A 6,000-nucleotide genomic window follows, 5' to 3' on the forward strand; every position below is an offset into this window, starting at 1 on the left:
TGCCTCCTGCACACCTCCTACTGGGGATGTGCCCGCAACCAAGGTACATGCCCTTGACTGGAATCGAACCTGGGACCTTTCAGTCCGCAGGCTGATGCTCTATCCACTGAGCCAAACCAGTCAGGGCCAAATACATTTCTATAATTAAATATAGACAGCTCATTGACATTTTTCTCAAAACAAAAAATGAGGGTTCACCCAGAGACACATAGGCATTCTGCCACCACCTCTGTTCTGTTAGCAAATGGAATCAAGGTCTAAAAATTCCTGTGATCTCGAGTGTCTTGTTGCGTGTTAGAAGGCTTTTGTTTTTCTTTTAGCCACTAAATTTTTCAGGAAAAATTCACCCGCTTTATATGAAGAACGCACCAGAGGGCCACTTGCAGTATAATGAAATCCAAGTTCATTTCCTACCTTTTCCCAGTATTTGAACTTTTCAGGAGTAATGTACTCTTCAACCTTGAGGCTGTGCTTTGTCGGCTGCATATACTGTCCTAAAGTCAAACAATCCACATCGGCCTCACGGAGTAATTTCATTGTTGCATATACTTGCTCATCATCCTCTCCTAGACCCAACATGACAGATGTTTTCGAAATAACATCAGGCTGAATCTCCTTGGCATGCTTCAGGACACGCAGAGACTGGTCGAAATTGGCCCTGGGATCACGAACTTTCCTCTGTGTGGGGCGCAGTTACGGTGGGTGTTTTGGCCAGGTTCAAGCCTCGGACTAATGAAAGGACAGGGTTCTCTCATTGCCACGTGTAAGTCCCAGCTGGAGGGCAGGGCCCTCCCAGCACAATCATAGCCAAGGGCTGTGGTTGTAAGCTTGAACCTATGGTCCAAACACGTAGCCCCACGTGCCTTGTGATGGAGTTCGGGTGCATGTAGTTGAGTGAGGTTGAAACTCACGAGAATGCTGTAAACAACGTGATCATGCCCCTACTTTGCCTCATGGCATCTGCTGTAGTTAAGTGAGGTTGAAACTCACGAGAATGCTGTAAACAACTTGATCACCCCCCTACTTTGCCTCGTGGCATCTACTATAAAATAAAGACTCGCTGTCGTTATCTCATCAGGGAGGCAGCGTCCCACCAAGACCCAGCTATTATTCTCTTGTCTGTCTTTCCTTATCCTTTCACCCCCCCCACTCAGGATCACCCTTGGTCGTGCTGGCGTGGCACACCTCTGTAATTCCAGGACTGTTTCTACATGATGTGCAAATACATCTAATCCCTACAGGGCGACTTTTGCTATTGCTTTAAGATCTCCCCGGAAATCAGGAGTGAGGCATTCCACAAGGATTTTTGGATTCCTTTCCTTTAGGTAAGATACAGTCTTTGCAAAGTGCTCAGCTCCTCCATCGGGCATATCATCTCGGTCCACCGATGTCAGGACGACATAATCCAGACCCCACCCGGCAATGGCCTTGGCGGTATTGCAGGGCTCCTTGGCCTCTACGGGAGGCGGGTTTCTTGCCGTCTTAACGGAACAAAACCGGCAACCTCTTGTACACGTGTCGCCCATCAGCATGATCGTGGCTGTGGCGTATTCCCACCTCCCCAGCACTCTCCGATGTTGGGGCATGGAGCTTCCTCACACACTGTATGGAGATTTAAATCCCGCAAAGTGTTTTCCAGTTTACTGTCATTTCTCCCCATGGGAATCCTTGTCTTTAGCCATGGAGGTAGTCTTAACCTCTCTCCTTCCTGGCGTTTTAAGTTCCCTTTATATTCATCCCAGGTGCTCTTGTCTGCAAGATCACCAGACACAAAATCTCGAAGGTCTGGTCCAGTCTGTAAAAATCCTTTTTTTTTTTTTTTTATCTGGCAAGGAACTTACCGCTCTGGACTGCACTGCATAAATATTTTCCAAATACTTGGGGTCTCATGGCGCCGACGACTACCCCACAGCATAGAGACATCTCCCTCTTGTTTTCTAGCAGGGTTCCGGGATCTAAATTTCCAGGGGAAAAAAACAGATCGAGAATCATCTCTGGATTTATGACATATTACCCGAACTACCCCTGGAAAGCTAGGTTTTAAGATTACTTTTTCTTATCAGATGAAACAAAGAATTTTTTTTCCATCTTTTGAAATAATTTCTATAAAGATTCCACTGAGCCGGTTTGGCTTAGTGGCAGAGCGTCATCCCTGGGACTGAAGGGTCCTGGGTTCCATTCTGGTCAAGAGCACTTACCTCAGTGTATCTCAGTTGCAGGCTCCATCCGCGCTAGGGCCAGGGCATGTGAGGGAGGAGCTCTCATCCGTGTTTCTCTTTCTCTGTGTCTCTCCCTCTCCCTTCCACTCTTTATAAAGCAATGGAAAAATAGCCTCAGGTGAGGATTAACAACAACAAAGAGTTAATCAGATTTGCTTAGTTTCAGGAAACTTGATAAGAGGATTATTATTTTACTATTAGGGTAAAACTATTTGCGTGGGTCTTTATACTCTTAGTGTTTTAACAATGACCTCAAGAAAAAGGTGCTATCTCAATATACAGAGATTTATTGCAAACATGTTGGTAAGAACTGTTCCTATTCCTTTGCAAGAGCATGTGAAAAATTGAAACTCCATAGTGTATTTTCTTATATATAATTTAGCAGTGACTTGAAATTGCTTTTATATATAAAAAGATGACAATAGTATTTCCTCAAATGGACTCTAATACAGGAGTTTTGTTCTTTAAATAATAATGGAAAATTGAACATTGACGGAATAACATTCATCTCTGCTTTATTAAGAGCAGCGCTACTGCCTCTAATAGAAGCAAACGGACTTTATTCATTGCTTTCCTTTGTGTGTTTATGCCTCTTGCAGCTCTATATCAGTGCATGCCAAATGGGGTTGTGCAGAATTTCTGGGGGGATCTACTCAGGATCTTTCAGGCACAATCCCCTCAATGTGACATTGACTGGACTCCAGTTACCTCTTGTTTCTGTATTTGAGCCCACATTACTATGTTCAAACCAACACATGCTTTTTTCTGTGCTTACATGGAATAAAAATAATATTCTTTTATTGATTTCAGAGAGGAAAGGAGAGATAGAAATATCAATGATGAGAGAATCATTGATTGGCTGCCTCCTGCATGCCCCACACTGAGGATCCAGCCCTCAACTGCCCTGACCTGGAATTGAACTCCTGGTTCATAGGGCAGTGCTCAACCACTGAGCAACACAAGCAGGGCGGAATAAAAATAATCTTAATGTAACTTTGTAAGTATCTGTTTTCTATGGATTATACCTTAGGAAATACAGATTTATACCTCTATTCCATAAGGGAACTCTCCATGCCCATGCTGCCTATTTTATAAAATTGAGGTGAACGTCAAACAGCTGTTATATAATTACATGTTTGTGAAGTATCAGAGGGTGGATTCCACTGCTAAGCAAGGAATTGCTCTCTCATTTCTTAATTTTATTTAGTGGTGTATCATCCACCCAACAAGTTTTACAGGAGCCAATAGTAAATATCTGTGAAAATTGTACATTATATTTATTTATTTTTTGTTTTGATGAATTACAAACAAATATGCCTTTGAAATTGTTAAGAGAAGCTATTAATGATTAATAGGTGAGATTTCTAGAGTTTTAAATATTTCTATTTTCACAATAAAATTAATATTAAATAAAACATAAAAGAGATGCCATTAGGTCAGAGGTTATATTGCTAATATTCTGAATATGAATACAGAATATTAGCAATATTCTGCCTTGATTTTAAACACTGACTGCATTATCCTATCTAATAAAGAGGTAATATGCAAATTGACCATCACTCTAACACACAAGATGGCTGCCCCCATGTGGTCACAAGATGGCCAGCAGGGGAGGGCAGTTGTGGGTGATCAGGCCAGCAGGGGAGCAGTTAGGCATCAATCAGGCTGGCAGGGGAGTGGTTAGGGGTTATCAGGCTGGCAGGCAGAAGCAGTTAGGGGCAATCAGGCAGGCAGGCAGGCGAGTGGTTGGGAGCCAGCACAGTCCTGGATTGTGAGAGGGATGTCTGACTGCCCATTTAGACCCAATCACACAGGCAGTCGGACATCCCTCGAGGGGTCCCAGATTGGAGAGGAGGTTGCAGGGGCTGAGGGACACACATCCCCGTGCACGAATTTTGTGCACCGGGCCTCTAGTAAGTATATATTTGTGAAATGCACATTTCTTCCTTTTCCCCAAGTTAGAGAGAAGACAAGATTCTAGTAACAGAAATTTATTTTGCAGTAAACCCTAAGGTTGCATATCTATTCTATCAAGTAAAGGATTACAGTGTTAGCCAAGTTCAGACAGACAATTCTATATATAAGCGAAATGTTTTAAGATGGGATTTATAGATTGAGAATCATCCAAATCCATTTATTGAGTGGCTACCATATGAACATACCATTATATTTGCTTGAGAGAACTGCAAAAAAAAATTTTTAAGACAGTTCTCATCCTTGGGAATTTTACAATCTGATATGAGGGATAAGAAAAATGCATAAATCTTAAACACACACACACACAAAGGTACACATAGCAAAGTATCAAGTAAGTATAAGGAACAGCAAGGACATGGTGTACTACTGGAGCCTAGAAACTTTGTAGCTAGTTCTATCTGTATCACTATTTTATTTGCATAGTTAAAAAGTTTTATCCCCCCAAAATATTCTAGATAGTCTAAAATAGATATAATTTACAAGTTATTTCTTTAAGACAAAAATAATTAACAAAATTTATATGCAGGATTTTTTTTTATTTTTTTTATTTTTAGGAATAAGCAATTTGAAACCAAATAGGGACACTAGGGTTCAAAATGGATGATCTGAGGTTTAAACATTTGTGATGGGTAGGCAAAAAGCTATAGTATGAGCTTTCTAGAAGGCAATGAAAAGGAAATCTAATCAAATTTCTCATCTAGAAGATCTAAATAAAGCATATGTACAAGAAGAAACCCTATCCTCAGTACTCAGAAAGAAGATAAATGTTTTGAATATATTCTCAAGAAGAGAACATGGGAGAGAGTCAACATCCCCAGGGGCATTGCTATAAACACAACAGACTTCAGAGGATTATTTTTTAAGTAATCCCTTCAGATGGACTGCTGGTTTAATATTAATTTGATCTGGAGATCAGTTGTGTTGTATAATTTCAGACCAGTCCTTTCAATATATATATAAGCCTAAGCAACCGTTACGACCGAACAACTGGAATAACCGGTTGACCAGTCACTAGACATGCACTGACCACCAGGGGGCAGATGCTCAAAGCAGGAGCTTCTCCCCACTCCCACAGCCAACCTCCCATGACTAGCCAACCTCCCATGGTCCCTCCCCCCACCACAGCCAGTCAACCTCCCATGGTCCCTCCCCTCAGCTACGGCTCCAGAGAATCTGGGTCTGGGAAGCCTGTAGGAGGAGAGCAACCCCGATGCTGATCAAGACAGAGTAGCAGCTCGGAGGAGACAGAAGGGGCAAGGCAACAGCCTAACTGCAAAGACTTAAAGTAAGGACCACTGCCATCTTACCTCTGCCACTGCACTATGCTGCACTTCTCGCCCTTCTCCCCCCATCAGCCACTTCTAGCTCGGCCCTGTGCCTTTCTGGGCTCCTATCCGCTGTTTGGCTAGAGCTCCTACAACGGTGTACCACCATTGGCCAAAGTCAGCTACCTATCAGGCTTGGGGGCAGAGCCCTGAGAGAAAATGTGTGGTTGAGGTAGAAGAGATGACCTGTCTGTCTATCAGCAACTCTGCCCCAGGGAGAGTGAGGTGGCCCGAGTAGAGCTATATTTCCACCTCAGAGCATAGCTGGTGTTCAGGCCATTTTCGGGTCCTTTGTCTGTTGTCTTTGCTTGCCACTACCTCAGCACATCAACACAACTAGTTCGGAGCTGGCCGGCCAACCTCCCATGGTCCCCTCTCCCCCCCACCCCCCATGTGTGAATTTGTGCACTGGGCTTCTAGTTTTTTAATAATTCTTTATTGTTGAAAGTATTACATATGTCTCCCCTTTTTCTCCATTG

General features: G+C 42.9%; 1 protein-coding gene and 1 pseudogene across 6 annotated transcripts in view; one reads left to right on the top strand and one right to left on the bottom strand.

The window, feature by feature from the left end:
- NLGN1 (neuroligin 1) overlaps positions 1-6,000 on the top strand; it is an 858,351-nt gene that overhangs the window by 617,706 nt on the left and 234,645 nt on the right. The gene's annotated exons all lie outside the window — the stretch shown is intronic.
- On the bottom strand, positions 295-1,923 carry LOC102251735 (annotated as a pseudogene).

This window comes from Myotis brandtii, unplaced genomic scaffold (assembly GCF_000412655.1).
Source record: "Myotis brandtii unplaced genomic scaffold, ASM41265v1 scaffold432, whole genome shotgun sequence".
In the NCBI taxonomy this organism is placed as follows: Eukaryota; Metazoa; Chordata; class Mammalia; order Chiroptera; family Vespertilionidae; genus Myotis; species Myotis brandtii.